The sequence below is a fragment of the Engystomops pustulosus genome, chromosome 11 (assembly GCF_040894005.1).
Source record: "Engystomops pustulosus chromosome 11, aEngPut4.maternal, whole genome shotgun sequence".
Lineage (NCBI taxonomy): Eukaryota > Metazoa > Chordata > Amphibia > Anura > Leptodactylidae > Engystomops > Engystomops pustulosus.
In genome coordinates, this window is record NC_092421.1 from 28773962 (window position 1) to 28792972 (window position 19011).

General features: G+C 43.0%; 1 protein-coding gene across 7 annotated transcripts in view; it reads right to left on the bottom strand.

The window, feature by feature from the left end:
- Positions 1-19011, bottom strand: part of PALD1 (phosphatase domain containing paladin 1) — a 194279-nt gene that overhangs the window by 91265 nt on the left and 84003 nt on the right. The window lies entirely within an intron of this gene.

Genomic DNA, 19011 nt, shown 5'->3' on the forward strand with positions numbered 1-19011 from the left:
CACTAGACATCTGGGCCCCCAGAGAAGTCCTATGCCGCTTGCCTTACTTTATAGACAAGGAGAAAATACTACATGCGGCCTGGAGGCGGGAAAATATACAAGCGGATGGTGCTGATATACACATTAACCCGGATGTTTCTGCCCACACCTTGAGCATGAGACGCCTATTGCAACCTCTTCTTCATTGCATAAAGGAAGTTGGCGCTTCATACAAGTGGGGTCATCCCTTTCATTTTATAGTTCGCAATAATGGTAACCCATTCTTTCTGAGGAGCCCTGACGATCTTGCCAGACTTGTCCATTTTCTTAACATACAGTCAATTTCTGTTCTTAACTGGCTTGCAACGGACTTGCCTAGAGTGTCTTCGCAACAGCCTTGCCAACGAAGAGTCTCTGGCCCAAGGAGACATCCCCTCAATTGTGGACACCCCGCCTCCAGCAGTGTCTCCTCAACCTTCTTATGCGGATCCGCTGGGTCCGGACTTATCTGTGGGTCTATCCATGGAGGCCTGATGATCTCTCAGCACCTCTCGTATATAATAACCAGGTACCGGCACTGGGTGCCAAACACTGGAGATATATTTACACACACCTCCAAATGCCTGGTGTTCATATGTTTTTTTGAGAAAAGGTAGAAATGACAGCGACCCTATGACTAAGATCTTCTTTATATATAATTTTTCTATGCGGGTCAGTTGTCAGGTCCTATGACATCTTTACTGGATCTTTTAAATGTAGTATTATATTCATGCTATTGTGGGAATTGAACAAAGTTCGTCATGTTGCCACCTAGTGATTAATATCTGCAATGTTCTGTGCAGGCAGTATTTGTTACATGTAGACCCTGGATGATACCATGACTTCACTACTAGTTGAATATAGTTTGATGTCATAATGTTTACCTGCACGTGGGGGAAATTGTCCACACTGGGGGGCTACCTTCTAAATTTTGTAAGCAGTTGTATTCCAGAAAGGCCCCAACTAGGCCTTCCACTCTGCAATAACTTCTATAGGCTTGTGAGGAGAGCAAGTTATCGGCTCATAGGCCTTTTTTGGCCTGAGATCTGAACATAATACCCCCACCACCACCACTCAGTATGTGACATACCCATGTTCCTATGTTATTCAAATCTTAATGTGTTACTGATGTTACTTAACAAATTTAAGCACTCAGCCTCTCCCACTGTCCTTTATCTTCTCTGGGCTCATGATTATCATGATGTCTATAAATGGGTGAGAGAAGTCGACCGCTCTAGATTAACAATTGTTTGTATGCCTGATCGTACTGGAGCTCTGCTCTATTGCCTTCTACGTCCCCCACGCTTTGCTCTTTTTAGGGGTATTGTTTCCCTGGTCTTTGTTTCCAGGGACTTAGGGTTCGTCCCTTTCTACCAATTTTGCTTTTATTTCCCTCCTCTTCCCCCGCTCTCCGGTTTAGGGAACGCGATCCGCGACCCATCTAACCCATCTTACTTCCCCCTGCATCCATTTACCCTATCCCCTCTCTTACCCACACCTGTAATGAAACCCAACCCTCTTTTCCAATCATGGCAGCGTCTATGATGGGGGGGGGGGGGGGGCAGGGCAAGTTAATAATCGGTTCCCTCAATGTGAAGGGACTTCATAGCCCTGAGAAGAGGTCCACTCTATTTAACATGCTTAGGGGGAAGAAAATTCATATCGCATTCATCCAGGAAACCCATCTGAGTGAGACCAGACCATATAACTTTACAGACAGACAGTACCCAAATGCCTATCATAGCTACACTACTGACCCACGAGCGAGAGGCTCCTCGATCCTCATTGCCGCCTCGGTACAGTGGTCATTCGTGGACTCACACTGTGACTCAGAGGGGAGGATGATTATGGTCAAAGGCAAATTGCTGACAATATGTGCATGTTCGCCTCCCTGTACCTCCCCCACATGGGACAAGCCTAAGCTCTGTCCTCTTACTTAGATCTCATAGAAGATTTTGCTGAGGGTCACCTAGTTGTGGAAGGTGATTTTAATATCGCCTTGCACCCCGACAGACACTTCTTCGGGCTCCTCCTCCATACCACAGCATAGTCTGTGTGGGTTAAATGGGCTAATTTATGATCACCCATTGACAGACACATGGAGACTATTACACCAGTATTCACTCTTAGACTACCTACTCATTCGCCACGGCGATTTGGGCCTCCTACAGGCAGCTGCAATAGACAGTATCACCTTTTCGGACCACGCAATGGACTCTATGACAATCAACCTACCTGACATGTCTGACTTTCAGTGGCAGTGGAAACTGAATACGTCCCTCTTAGACAATACGGCGATAGCGGGCGAAATTCGTGAATCCCTGCGGACTCACCTTGCCAGGACCACAGAGGAAGGGATCGACCCATGTATTGCATGGGAAGGTCACAAAAATAACATTCGAAGTATACCGATTACTCATGGCTCCCGTCAAAAAAGGGAAAAAGCTAGAGAGACCAGACTGTTATTCGACAAAATCAGAAAACTGGAGACGTCACACACTGAGGATTGGCAAAGCAAAGGGAGTTCTGGCCAAGTGCCATCGGCACTTTTAGGAATATAGCGATAAATGTGGCAATTCTCTAGCTAGGGCCCTAGGTCGCCAGCGCTCGCGCACCTATATTCCAAAAATCGTTACATCCTCTGGACTCACTAGAAATTTCAATTCTGACATTGCAGCAACATTTTGAGACTATAACCAGTCCCTTTACAACCTTGACCAACCTCCTACTGCATCCGCCTGCAGTGAGCTACAGAGTAGAATTTGAACGTACCTTTCTGACTCCACTCTTTCATCTCTTTCTGCGGAGGAGGCCCCCATTACTGAATTCCAACTGGCCATTAAGGAGGCACAGTCGGGTAAGGCCCCTGGACCTGATGGCTTCTCTCTACCATATTACAAAAAATTCTCCAGGCTACTTGAACCACATTGGACAAAGGCTTTCAATGAGATAACTGCGGGTGCCTCTCTTCCCAGAGATACATTGAGAGCGACAATAGCTGTCATACCCAAACCAGGAAAGAATATCACCACTGCTCAAATTATCACCCAATCTCATTACTGAATCAAGACCTTAAATTATTTGCGAAGATCATAGCGATGATACTTGCTCTTCTCCTTCTCAGTGCCATCCACTCAGACCAAGCAGGCTTTTTGTTGGGAAGAGAAGCTAGAGACAACACTACAAAGGCCATCAACCTGATATACAAGGCCCAAATGGAACGCATGCCACTCATGCTTCTATCAACAGACGCAGAGTAGGCCTTTGATAGAGTAAACTGGTCTTATATGTCCAAAGTCCTCCGCGCCTTTGATACTCGAACCAAAATGTTTCGCTGGATTATGTCTCTATACTCCCGCCCCTCGGCAACTGTCCGGGTGAATGGCACTCTCTCGGATAGCTTTGAGATAAGAAACGGTACCAGACAGGGCTGCCCACTGTCTCCCTTACTCTTTATCCTTTCCCTGGAGCCATTTCTTTGTCGTGTGCAATCAAATCAAGAAATTTCAGGGATAGGAGGACAAAGGGCCACATACAAAATAACAGCCTATGCTGATGACCACCTCTTTTTCTTGACTAACCCTCAGATTTCCCTCCCTAAGTTAATGAAAGAAATACACACATTTGCCCAATTATCTCACTTCTGTAAATCGAAAGCTTCAAATGTCTCTCTCCCGGAACGTCTCTTGGAAACACTGAGAGGATCATTCAATTTTAAATGGGCATCCCAGAGTATCATTTACTTAGGGACCCAGTTGCCTGCTCAACTGTCCGAACTTTACACACTCAACTTGCTCCCGATACTTAAAAGAGTACAAGAGTACAGCTCCAGATGGGCCCAGCCTGCCAGAATCAAGCGTACAACTTTGTATCGCTCAAAGATCTTGGGGGGTATTGGATTACCAGTCTTCAACCACATGGCCACCCACCTAGCCAGAATCCTAGATTCGTGCTTTAACTCCAGTCTCAAACCTTGGGAACAGGTTTTACCGTGGCTATCTGCAGAAAGAACTACAGCCCTAAAACCACATCCCACGATTGGCCCAACAGTCTTCCATTGCCAGCTGAACACAGTCAGGGAAAAATTACTGTCCAAACACTCGCCACTGACACCAATTTTGGGACATCCTGATTTCTCTCCAGGATGTGATGACATTGCATTTAAAACAATGGAAGCGGGCGGGCAAGTTTAGAGCCGATTATTTCAGCAGGGACTCTGCATGGTTGACGACACAACAACTTATGGAACTAGCGGACCCATGCCCACTAGGAGTGTGGAAAGCTCAACAATTACATCATTACTTGACTTCCCTTCCTCCATGCTCTCAATTTTCTAAAAGTCTAACCTCATTTGAAAGTCTTTGCTCCAACACTGGGGACCATATGCCACACTCTTTCTTCTTCCTACTTGTGTCTCCTATCCATCCCTGACGACTCTGGCCCACAATACTTGATGCAAAGGGAAACGGACTTGAATATCTCACTTACGCCTGAACAGAAATCACGCATTTTCGAACTCTGTCACTGCGCCTCCGTTAGCTCAAGATACCAGGAGGCAGGGTACAAACTCACGGCCAGGTGGTAAAGGGTTCCTACCCGATTACACCCCATATTCCCATCGGTACCTTCCATGTGTTGGAGATGCGTTGAGGAGGAGCGATCCTTTTTTCATATGTTTTGGTCATGCCGAGTCCTCCCTCTTTTTGGCATCTTGCAATGCCTTATCTCCTTAATCAGTGGAGATTCTGTGAAACCAAATCCTCCTCTCCTCATTCTCCACCATTGTGATGTCTCAACACGGACGTACAAAAAAAAAAAAAAAAAAAAAATCACTGCTGCATTTCTTAATAATAGCAGCCCAACTGGTTTACTTTATATAATTTTTGGACAATAAAATATTACTTATGTAGTACCTGTTAATCTATTAATAGATTTTAATGGTCTAAAGCAAAAGATGTACAAATAATATAATAATTATGAAGTTTGATTATGAAATTTGCAGGCCAACTTTGGCTTCCGTATTGCCTTAAAGGGGTGTTCCCATTTTGGCAAATTAAAGTTATTGATTGTATTATAAAAAGTTTTACAATTTTCCAATATACTTTATGTATCAATTCCTCACGGTTTTCTAGATTTCTCTGTTTGCTGTCATTCTACAGAAAGCTTCTATATTTACTACTAGTGGACAGAAATCTGACCATGGCCACACAGGCCTGTTAGTCTAAGAGAGTAATCAGAGCCGGGTGTTATAACAAGTTGTGTGACCATGGTCAGATTTCTGTCCACTAGAAGTAAACATAGAAGCTTCCTAAAGAAGGACAGCAGGCAGAGATCCAGAAAACCGTGAGGAATAGATACAGAAAGTATATTGGAAAATGTTATAACTTTTTATAATACAAACAGTAACATAACATTTGCTGAAATGGGAACACCCCTTTAAAATGATTTAAAAAGTTAATTCTGACATACCTCACTAGATTATTCACCAAGTATACCAGAACAAAAAAAATTGTCATATATGTGTCTCACTCAAGGGAATAAAAAAAAACACTGACATGTGTACTACAAAAATATCCTTTGCCAACACTGTACCAATCTCTATAAAACTAATACTGTTCAAGCAACATATGGACAGGCAGTTTCCTAGGTTACACGATAGAACCACAGAAAAATTTAACACTTACCGCTAATCAGTTGAGGGTACTTTTGTTTTAAGTCTGTAAGAATATTCATGGATCTAGTCAAAATTTTTCCAATTTCTAAAAACTAATAATGCTAAAAGTAAGGAGTTGGCAAGTACACCATCACTGCTTGTTCTTTATAACTATTTTTGTTGTGTCCCAGTGAGGATGTCATATGTCAGGTATTTCCTGCCCGTGCTATCAATGCGCAGCACACTTGTAGACTGGTCTACACCAGTAATTGTGTTACATTGTCCTGTACTGCCAGTCTGTGTCACTCAAGGAAGTCCCCTTTCCATAAATATGTTATCTTTGGGATTTCCTCTAGCCATCATGGAAGCGATTCTACAAATGAAAGCTGACAAATTACATAACAGGATCTATTGCTCTGCCCACAGGCAAAGTTAAAGGAAAATTTAGGTCACTGTTTAAAGAGGACCTGTCACCCAGAAAATGACCCCCACCAAATGTGCCCTCCCATAATCCTCTCCCCAGACCCTTGGTAAATTGAGTTAAACCGATTACGCAATATATGCGATGCTGCCGGCTTCTCCAACATGTCCCCGCTGACAGTGGCGTGCTGGGGGTGCGTCAGCCAGCCCCCTTATGAATAAGGCCGACTGCCCAGACACAAGATATGAGAATCCGACCTCTTATTTAGTAGAAGTCGGATCGGTTGAAATCTATTTATCACACATACATTTTTTTAAAAACTGGCTCTGGAAAAAGGGGCTATGGAGAGGATTATGGGGGGGGGGCACATTTGGTGGGGGTCATTTTCTGGTGATGGGTTTTTCCCTCTTTAAGGGAAAAAAAAATGTAACCTTCTATTGAAAAACACACCAAAACATCTAAAATCTCTCTTGTAAAATTTTAGTTTAAAAAAAAAAATTTCAGTGCTTTTGTGTAAAATGCAGGGTGTTTTTTTCTAAACTAGGGCAAGTTATTGGGACTGCCCTTGTCAGGGCGAGAGCTAATCACACCTGGGGACAGGGACAGTTGTAGCCTTGTTACAGTTCGTGACGTTTTTGGTTCCTACATATACAGGTATGTCCTTTACCATCTTAATGCTCCCATCAATACACATACTTTGGAAACAGCACAGCTGACCACTGGACACAACTACAGACCATTACCAGGTGTGGTAAGAACCATGTTTTATTTCCTCTTTGCAAGGTATTTATTAGATGGTATGGTGCATGGCACCGTGATTTACAGGTACGTGGTATCCCCATTGTTTGATCCAAAACCGTTGGGGGTTGTGGTGATTAGTATAGTCGCCTATAGTACGGATTGTTGTTGTTGTTTTTAGAATTCACAACCTGTGACCTTTGTATATTTTAAGGTATATCTAATAAAAATAGAAGTTTTAGTTCACAGCCATGCTGATAAATTTTGAATATTGAGTGAACCAGAGACAAAAACGTCCTTGATTTTGGGCCATAATAATACATGCTCTGGGTTTTGTTGACTGTTAGCCACACGGTATGGCTGGTTTTCTTGTGACCGGCATTGACAAGCAACAATGGCTCTCTGAAGTGAATGAGGTTTTCTCCGACAAAGCCTTTACCCCTAAAAAATATACCCCTAACTACAAATCAGCTTTCAAAGAATTGACTAAAACCTACAAAGATCAATGTACATCCTGGTGGGAGGTACAAAGTTTAGAGAACTACATGAAAAAAAAGATTGTTCCAAGAGGTCTCAGAATCACCCTCACCCCAGGTAACAGGTTTAAGAGCAGTAGTCTCATAAATAAATGGGAGCAAGAAGCCACTGCTAGCTCCCTACGTTTTATGCAGATACTGCTGGAGGAGGGTGAATCTTGATACATTGGAAAAAAGACTGAAGGAACAAATTGACGTAGTACGTAAATTTAGTTCAGAAAGTGACTTTAATACTAGAGAACTACAACTACAAAATACACTTGAAAAGTTCCAATTTCACCTGAAGGAACGCAAACATCGGCAGTTCTCTAAGGATCTTCAGAACTTTAGAGAGAACCGCGCATACACCATTTTGAATACAAGACAGACGACTAGGGAGCCAGAAACCGAATACTCCTCCACTGAGGCAGAAACCTCAGATACAGAAGGTAAACCCAAATCATCTAGAGGACGGGGATCGAGAGGAAGGGGGGGAAGAGGTAGAGGAAAGGGTGGCGCAGGATCAACACAGGTCACGTCGCAACCTTTTTTAGAGAACAATTACCCCCTGCGGAGTCGGAACACAGTACAAAAAACATACCCTCCCAGACCATAAATATATCCAGTAAGATATTATCCCCTGAAGAACAAAGAGTGTTAGATAAAGGTTTATCGTTCGTACCTACGTCTGACTTTAATATATTTGAATGGGTAAAGGACCTCCATCTACTTGCCAGACGTATACACTGGCGTAAGCACTTCAAAAGGATGGATGAGAGGGAAAGCCGGGAACTCAGGATACCTACAAACATGTTAGAAGATGTAAGATTGCTCTACCAACTGGGGGACACTACTAACCTTGAGGGTAAAGGACCTTTCACCGACTTAAGATTGGGGAGCACAAAAATGCCACCCAAAGGGGAGGTCTCTTGTATGGATGTATTTGTTGAGGTGGTTACAAGGGACCTCGAAAAGTTGGCGAACAAACACATCAGTAAGAGATACAATATGTCCGAGGGAGAAATGCAAGCCCTACAGGGACTTGAGAGGGACAAGAATTTAATCATTAAATCCTCAGACAAAGGGGGTAACATCTTCTTACTCGATGCCCCCCGATATAAAGAGATGTGTTTGAACCTATTGGAGGATAAACAGTGCTACAATTCACTAGATAGGGACCCCACGGAACGCTTCTCAACGGAACTGAAACAGATTCTGTTAGAGGCAAAAAGAGACAAACTCATTACTGATGCTGAATTTGAATTCCTGTTCCCCCGGACTCTATGCCCTACCGAAGGTGCATAAGGGCCTTGATCGACTGAAAGGCCGCCCCACAGTGTCGTGGGTGTGATCGTTATGCCAAAACATCGGCATTTACGTAGAAAAAGTCCTCAGACCATTTGTACTGGCACTCCCTACCTATATAAGGGACACGACTGACCTACTTAAACACGTAGGAGGCATCAATATAGGGAGCAACTACCTCTTAGCCAGTATAGACGTAGAGGCTCTCTATTCGTCTATCCCACACGACAAAGGATTAGAGGCAGTGACATTTTTTCTTTCAAGTCGAGGCACCCAGTTCACTAAACACAACCGGTTTATTTTACGCTTGCTTGAATTGTCACTTAAACATAATTTTTTTCTGTTTAACGGCAAGATCTACCACCAGCTCAGCACGGCACGGCAATGGGGAGCCCGAGTGCCCCCACGTACGCCAATTTGCTCCTGGGCTGGTGGGAGAACACAGTTTTATTTGCTGACACCCCATATCCAGGGATTGATGGAGCGGAGATATTTCTCCGCTTTATCGACGATATATTTATACTATGGAAAGGGGATAAGGAAAGCTTCAAAAATTTTGCAGAAAACCTTAACAGGAACTCTATAGGGCTGCGGTTCACCTATGAGACAAATCCTGACAGACTCCCGTTCTTAGACGTACTTTTAACAAGAACTAAGGAAAACACGCTTGCAACAACCATCTATCGCAAACCAACTGCGACAAACTCCCTCCTGCGGTGGGATAGCCATCATCCTCTCCCACTTCGCAAAGGGATACCCAAAGGCCAATATCTCCGCATGCGGAGAAACTGTAGTGACAAAAGGGAATACAGTAAGCAAGCGGGTGACCTTAGGAAACTGTTCAGGGAAAGGGGATACCCGGACAGGGTACTCCGCTTACCAACACTCCTCACGGTTTAATCAAACAGAACTATTTGTGAGCACCACCAAAAACAATGAGGGGTCTGCAACATTGTCCTGACTAGTTACCACCTTCGACAATGGAGCAAACGAGGCGAGAGCCATACTTGAACAACACTGGCCGATACTAATGCTAGATGAGGACATTAAGGGAATGGTTGGCCCCAGACCGTTAATCACCTTCAGGAGAGGACGATCCATAAAAGACAGGATTGTCCATAGCCATTTCTCTCCTGCGAAACCAGAGGAGTCATGGCTTAATCGTTGTCCTAAAGGTTGTTTTAAGTGTGGGAGAAACTGTGTCGCTTGCCCCTACATCAAAACCACCAAAACTTTTTAAAGTAATGTGATTGGTAGAACCTTTGATATACGTGGCTTCATCAACTGCCGATCGAAGGGTGTGATTTACAAGGCAACGTGTAACTGCGGACTTGAGTACGTTGGAAAAAATTATAGGGAGTTCAGGAGAAGAGTTGGTGACCATCTAGGGGACATAAGGCATGACAGAGACACACCAATAGCCCGACATATGCATCAGATTCATGGGGGGGAACCTAAACAAATACAGTTTGTGGGTATTGACATAATACCATACCCTGAGAGAGGAGGGGACTGGAACAAGAGGATTCTGCAAGTAGAGGCCAAGTGGATCTACAGACTGGGGACAGTGACACCAAGGGGACTAAATGAACAACTACAATTTACATGTTTCCTCTAAAAATAGTTCCCCACAAGATCCAACTACAGATACAACATTACATCTCCCGACCGCCGGGTAAGGAAAAGACCGGGTATTGCCTGCTCTGTAGTTTGTGACCATACATATGGAGATTTAACCATGAACCTGATCGTGTTTTAACCTAAGGGGGAGGAGTCAGGTGATATATCCTCACCTCTGGACTGGGCCCCCTCAACAGCGCCAAGATTAACCACCAGCCCAATAATCCTAGTAAAAATACCTTATGACTAATTTGTATTTTACATCAGTAACCCTGAGTAAACAAAGGAATAAATCTCCTTTTTTTTTTAAATAAAGAAAGAAGGGGAAGGAAGGAGAACGAAGGAAAAGAAAAAAAGTGTCACTTATTCAGACACTTGTTGCTCAGCCGATTTGGTCGCTAAGTTTTACTAGCCATTTTAAAACTGTGTAAGAATCATCACCAGTAGAGAGCTGATGCTCTCACAGATGACAGCGTCATGCACTCATGACAACCACATTAGACACACCCCCGAGCGGTCATGTGACCGGATCACGTGACCGGAAGTTCCGCCGGCATGTGAGGGCAGTTTGTGCGGTAATTACAGAACGCAGCTGGCACCACGGACGGACATGTGTGTGATAGGATCCCCGATTGGTGAGTGATCCACAGGGGAATGTACTAAGGAGAGTATATATTATCCGTCAGTTGATGGGGACAGTTATCCCTACACCATCAGATAGGGATCAACGCCTGGGGCTCCACACCGGGGACCCAGTAGATGACCCTACACTTGGGTTTATCAGACTATTTACTACACCCCAGGGGATGCTCCTCTACATTGGAGACCCCATGTTTTATTGATTCCACCGCAATCCCTCTGAAGAACCTACAGCAGGAAGAAACGCGTCAGGGAAGGGGAATGCAGGGTGTTTTTTTCGAAACTAGGGCAAGTTATTGGGACTGCCCTTGTCAGGGCGGGAGCTAATCACACCTGGGGACAGGGACAGTTGTAGCCTTGTTACAGTTCGTGACGTTTTTGGTTCCTACATATACAGGTATGTCCTTTACCATCTTAATGCTCCCGTCAATACACGTACTTTGGAAACAGCACAGCTGACCACTGGACACAACTACAGACCATTACCAGTTGTGGTAAGAACCATCTTCTATTTCCTCTTTGCAAGGTATTTAATGGATGGTATGGTGCATGGCACCATGATTTACAGGTACGTGGTATCCCCATTGTTTGATCCACAACCGTTGGGGGTTGTGGTGATCAGTATAGTCGCCTAGGTCGACGTCTATAGTACGGATTGTTGTTGTTGTTTTTAGAATTCACAACCTGTGACCTTTGTATATTTTAAGGTATATCTAATAAAAATAGAAGTTTTAGTTCACAGCCATGCTGATAAATTTAGTAGACACAGATCCACAATTTAGGAAATGTAAACGTTGGTAAAAATTAATACATTTTTAACAAAGAAAAACAATTACCAACTACAGTTGACTTTCCACCAGATAACATGTTATATCCTTTACTCGTTTTACACATTTATCAACAAAACATTTTTATCTGCACTTCGTAACGTAGAACCATGCTCATCATAAGTTCACATGGAAGATCAGATCTCTGTAGTGCCAAAGCCTGGATCACAGCAACTCTCCACGGACAAGAACCTAGTTCTCATCAGAGGCCGGACCATAATAGGCAGCGTTTATGTTATCTGAAGGAAACATTAATGAGGTCTGAATCCCTGGAGACGATGCGATGCATAAAAACAACGAGTGTCAAGTATAGACTTTCATTTCTAATTCGTAATAACCAAAGACGCTTTATATTATAGATGTCTCCTTTCCATCGTAAAGAGAAGCTCCTATTGTGTAAAATGTTGGTGGTCTTCCACAAAGCTTTCAGGATCAATAAAGCAGATTTGTTACTTCCTCCCCAAAATTCCAAAAATAGTAAGAATCATTGTAGGCCAGTATTTAATTTAAAAAGGGCTTTGTATAGAGAAAAAAAAAAGTTAGTAAAACTTATGTTAATTATATAAAAGTAAAACACCAAGGTTAAATGTCAACTGCAGTCAACCAATGGCAGATGCAAGAACATTATGTTCTACTCTCCTGTATATAATGACACATTAACACATTTATCCTAAAACTAAGGGTATACTTGGCATTGTGGGCATAGAACTTGCATCCCAGGAATGTTACAATTTTCCCTCAAATTTGGTTAACTAAAATTACACACAATAAATTATTCCCAACAAAAACAAATACTTATATGTGTAGTTATGGAGAATGCGTATAGTGTGCTGCACTGCGATGGGGGAGGTACTGGGTAGGGCATTTTCATTTGCCACAAGGACAGCAAATTAAGTCTCTGCCACAAGAATAAGAAAGCTTGCCAACAGCTCTAGTCATGATTTCAATCTTATATTCTACATATGATAAACGAAGCGAAAAGTTCACCAGATATTTACCGATCTGACCATTATGACATGCACTGTATTTAATTTATCTAATGAAGTGTTGGCAATAAAGAAATAATCGATGGTTTATCCCAACTGGATTAATTGCAGTGCCTTACGAAAGTATTCGGCCCCCTTAAATTTTTCGACTTTTGCCACATTGTAATTTTTTTGCTGAAGAATCAATAAGTGGGATACAATTGTGAAGGGGAACAGCTGGAGCTCAGTGAAGTTGGATGGGAAGTGTTTGTGTACAGCAGTTTTCGGCTCTTTCCACACATTCTTGATTGGATTCAGGTCTGGACTTTGACTTGGCCATTCCAACACCTGGATATCTGAATTGGTGAACATTCCCGTCCCAGTCTCAGGTCTTTTGCAGACACCAACAGGTTTTCTTCTAGAATGGTCCTGTATTTGGCTCCATCCATCTTCCCATCAATTTTAGCCATCTTACCATCACTTAACCATCTTCCCTGTTCCTGCTGAAGAAAAGCAGGCCCAAACCAAGATGCTACCACCATGTGACAGTTGGGATGGTGCGTTAAGGGTGATGAGCCATGTTGCTTTTCGGCCAAATATATAATTTGGCATTGTGGCCAAAAAGTTCGATTTTGGTTTCATCCGACTAGGGCACCTTCTTCCACATGTTTGGTGTATCTTCCAGGTGGCTTGTGGCAAATTTTAAGGAGACTTTTTATGAATATCTTTGAGAAAAGGCTTTCTTCTTGCCACTCTTCCATAAAGGCCAGATTAGTGATGAGTACGACTGATTGTTGACCACAGCTGGAGAGCCCTGCAGTTCATCCAGAGGAATCATTAGCCTCTTGGCTGCATTGCTGAGAAGTCTTCTTGTTTAAGATGAAAGTTTAGGGGGACCACCAGGCCTTGATAGATTTGCAATGGTCTGATACTCTTTCCATTTCAATATGATCACTTGAACAGTGCTCCTCCACCACAACAGTATCGTGGACCTGCCTAGTGTGTTCTTCGTCTTCATGCTACCTACACTTTAAACAGAACCTGCAGGGTGCGTTCACACCTTCAGTACTTCAGATGCAGTTTTTGATGTCCAAACCAGGAGTGGAGGAGCAGTTTCTCTCAGTGATTTGTTCTTACCCATTGTCATCCACACCTGCTTTGGACTTTAAAAACTGAACGTGGGAATGCAACCTAAGATTATCACAGAGAAGGTGTATTTATACGGAGACTTGATTACACACAGGTGGATCATATTTACCATCAGCATTTAGGATAACATTAGATCATTGAGAGATCAGAGACTGAACTTCTGGAGTGAGAGTGCAGCACTGAAAGTAAAAAGGAGACAAACAATATTGCAGGCCCCACTTATCAGTTTATTTTTTTTTTACAAAAGTTTAAAATGTCCATTAATTTTTCATTCCACTTTACAATTTTGTCCCATTTGTTATTGATTATTCACAAAAAAATTAAAATTTTATATCTTTACTGGCAAAAGGTAGAAAAGTTCAAGAGGGGCGAATACATTTACAACTTTTCACAATTTTAGGCAATCGTAAAAGTGGTCACAAAAGTGATCCAGGAAATCAATCTTAGGCTACCTGCAAACGTAGCAAAATGGCTGTAGAATTAACCCTGTGGTAATACCCCAGCCATTCAGCAATCATGAAAAAACATATGAAATGAGGTGGTTTCTGATTAATTATATGCTGTGATTTTGAGGGAAGAAGGCTGAATTACAGCACTGTGATGCACAGCACATAAATAAAATGATGTTGACCATAGATTACCAGTGGAAAGCGGTTTGTTCCGCACATATTTCTGCATTGCACATATAAAAAAATCAGATAACTCTCACACCCTACCCTGCTACTGTACTACATAATAAACAAAGTGTGGATTAACAATTTTAGGAGATTATTATACTGTGCTTCTGTATATATCTCCAACCTAATATGAAGGTATTTATTTGTAACGTGTGAGAAAGTAAGACATGTTGTGTGGGAAAACCGCTACCTGTCTTGCAGGCAGATAAAATGCAGGTGGTAAAAGCCCTGGTTTTGTCTGCAGTAACTCAAGGGTTAATGCAGACATATAGTAAGCTGGAATAGTCTGTTTGGTCCATGTTGGCCTAGCTAACATGGACACATTGGTAATGTCCGTACTGGGCCTGCTTATTATTAAGTAGGGGTAGGCTGGTAGTGGGACTCCTACTCCACCCGGGCTTCGGTCCTGGGTTTCTGTATAGCCCACTGGTGTGGTTCCCAGGCCTCGTTAGAGCCTGATTTAGTCTGCAGGCCAGAAGCAGTAGGTTAGGCACTACCTGGAGAGCTGAAGGCTAAGACTGAGTTCACACAGCAAAGGTAACCGAGTGCCTCCTGTACTACTGCTGGCCAAGAGCGTGTGCCAGGCAGCCTGGTACCGGTATAGCTAGGACCTGATATTGTATTAGGCAGTGCCAAGCCGGGCAGGGTTTATTTTGTTGCTTTATATGTGCGAAAACCAAGGTTGAATTTATGTTGTTTTTGAAGTGTGAATAAAACACTTTATTTGGACTTTAACTCTGCATGTGTCCCTCCTTCCTGCACTACTACTACCAGGCAGCTACCTGAGCAATTCCCCACACATTGGACATCAAGAAATGTTGGCTTGCAGGAAGTTCTGAAAACAATTTCCCAATTTCCTTATAATTCACAAATGTTAGTAAAAAATATTACATTTTTTTTAACAAAAATATAAACATTGTTTACCGATACAAGTGATGCAGAATGTGCAGACAGAATTCAGTCCAATAAAAAATAAACAGGTTGTTCTGGTTAACCAAACAATTGTTCAGTTGATTGAGCATTATTCCATTAATTATGATCTTTCAGCTCAGCGCTGCTTAAAATAATATGAGAACAGCTGCACTTATTCATTAGGCACAAGTTGGTAATTAGCAGCTGACAAAAGGATGGTTTAATTAAAATCAGTGCAGAAGAAAGCTCAAGGGACTCCATGCTTAACATGGGTTGGAACTAGTATTGACCAGACCAGGGGCGTCACTAGGTCAAAAGATCCGGGGCTCGTGCCCCGGATCTTTTGGCCGGAGCCCCAGATCTCCTTGGATCAGCAGGTCACTGGTCCCACTGTCCGGGGATCTTTTTACACTTTAGAGTACACAAATAGAGATGGGTAATGTAATGATGCACGCACGGAGCCGTCAACTCCGCACGGCACTATACGGAACAGGAGACGTCATTATGTAACTGCATCGCATCTCCTGCTTCATGCAGCTCAATACAGCAGCCGGGAGCAGGAGACGCGATGTGATGACGTCACCACCGATCGTACTCCACAGAACACAGCATAAGCAGGGAAGACAGAGGTGAGTATTAGTGATTTTTTTTGTTTATTAGTAAACTGTATGGGCATTTCTTTATAAAGAGTATTACTGTGAACAGCAGGCATTATGTGGACTGGAGGCTTTTATTTATATGGGGGCATTCCTGTGAACAGGTGGCATTATGTGGACTGGGGGCTGGCATAACTTTATATAGGGACATTCCTCTAGACTGGGTGCATTACTGTGAACAGGTGGCATTATGTGGACTGGGGGCATTACTTTATATGTGCGCATTATTTTTTATGGGGGTATTACTGTAGACTGGGAGCATTACTTTATAAGCGGGCATTATTATGGTAATTCTATATAGAGGGAGCATTACTATGGACCAGAAACATTACTTTATAAAGGGAGAATTTCTATATACAGGGGGTATTACTGTGGACTGGGGAAATTTCTATGTAAATGGGGCATTACTGTGGACTCGGGGCATTTCTATATAAAGGGGACATTACTGTGGACTGGGAGTATTTTGTATAAAGTGGGTATTATTGTGGACTGGGAGCATTACTTTATTAGTGGGGCATTGCTGTGGACTTTTCTATACAGAGGGGGCATTATTGGACTGGGCGGCATTAATGTAGACTGTGGGTAATAATCTGGACATAAATGGGGAGTTTGGGGGCATCACTGATCAATGTGGTCTTATTTAGAGGGAAGACACTTTTAGTTAGGGGTTTCTTTTGGATGTGTTGCAATGTTAGTACAGGAGCCACGATCTAAGAAGGGGAATTATTAGGAAGGAGAAACCAATTGAGTAGGGGGGGGGGGGCGTTATTAGGAAGGGGGCCACAATTCTGGGGAGTAATTCTTTAGTGTTAGGGGTCAGTGAGAGGGAATTAGTGGGGTATACAGGGATTAAGAGGGTGGCATTATAGCACACAGCCAGGCCATATTTGTGTAACATTTATTGGGTGGGTGGCACAATGAGTATCATAATTAAGTGCAAGTGACACAGGAGAGATGGATAATGTAATGTATGGGATCATAAACTGGGACAGGTAATTAGACGGTTCATTATAAAATGTGGCAAATGTACAGTCTAAACGCGAAAGTGGAGTTAAATGCTCATAGGTTATTACTAAGTTTGGGAGCCAAAATCAGGACAGTATACTGCCACAATGTCCCACATTATGAATTGTGGGGGCCACACTGAGGGGTATTATACACCTCAGGAATTGTAAAGAGGGATTTTTACAGTGTAGGGCCTGGAATGGAGGGAATTTTACAGTGTGTTTTACTAGGAAGCGTTATTTGTACACTGATAGTGGTACTTAAAAATGTTACAGAGTTTTAGGGCAGCAGCAGAATCACACTGTGGGGACCGAGATATAGGGACAAGAGGAATCTGAATAACATAAGATGTGTTTGTGGTAAACCACACAGGGACGACATGCTGCTGAAAGAGGAGACACGGATGTGCCGGACCTAATGGAGAAGATAGAGAACTGGTACAATGCAAGAAAATGTCACTGGCGTTCAGTGAATGAAATAGGTAGGGATTTTGCCTGTGTTTCCTGTACCTGTATAGGTGCAGTTATTGTTGGTGCAAGAACATGTAAGTGGACACTGCAGAAAATTTGGTACATATGCATTGGGGCCCGTGCCCCGGATCTTTTGCTACCCTAGCAACGCCCCTGGACCAGACTACATTCTAGAACAGTGGTTCTCAACCTGTGGGTCGGGACCCCAGCGGGGGTCGAACGACCAAAACCGGGGGTCGCCTAAAGCCATCGGAGCCACAATTTTACTGTGTTTTTATTGTGAGTTGCATGGTTTGGGGTCACCATAGCATGAGGAACTGTATTGCGGGGTCACAGCATTCGAAAGGTTGAGAACCACTGTTCTAGAAGGTATTGCTTCTCACTCAAGACACACCTGGTGTATAGACACATATCAAAGGCAATGCTTACTGGGGAAAATATTGTATAGATGGGTTGCTCTTCCAGTGAAAAGTTGAAGGGCTTTTGATTTGTTGATGTGAGTTAATTTTAATAGTTTTTACCATAACGTATTGCCTGTAAAGTTTCCACACACCTGCTAAGTTTTTTTTTATAGTGAACAAGCAATGACATCCCAATTTTTCCATCCTTCTCCATCACCACCATGCTACATCTGAAGGTCCCTGCACAGAGATTGGAATTGCAAAAGGGAACTTCCACAGCATATTACAGTAATAAAGATGGTGCATGACCAGCAGATTACAAAATCTACAGCATGCCAATCTTCTGCCCTGGATGAAATTTAATGTCTCCTCTCTTAGGGCAAATTCTGGCAATGGATGGTTAGGTCACGAAACATGACTACAGTTTTCCCGCTGTGCCGTCGGTAGGCTGGGATTCTTCACATCATAAATCACTGATACCTTGAGTCCCATCCTCTGCACCGTGATAAGTCTGAAATTCGGCCAGCACCGGTCAGTAATGTCTATAGTTAGGTTGCTCTTTTGAAATAATTTTTGTTTTGGCTTACATGAGTGATTCTACAAACATATGTGAAAAAGATAACAGAAGGTTTGGTTATAAACCCACCAGCTGTAATGACAGGTGTGAAACAATGAACCAACAAAACCTTAACACACGGTGTAGCACCTTAAAATACCATTCTCTGACTAACCAACGAGGCAAGAAAAGTTGCATAGTGTATACAGCATGCATGTAAATTATGGAATGAATTCCCATCCCCAGGAAAGTTGTCAGTCTGGCAAACAGGACTGCGAGCGGAAAAACTGCCCTTATCCAATCCTGGAAAACTTATTTGCATTTTTCCCCTTAATAACAAAGTTGCGCAAGCGCGCGTGTGCCGGAGACCTCGGTGATGTCACCGGCTCTCCAGCACTTCAGAAACCTGCGCACGCATGGGCGCGCACATAGTGCGCCGTGCCCTAGTGCGGTACCGAGATATAAGTTAATATAACTTATAAAT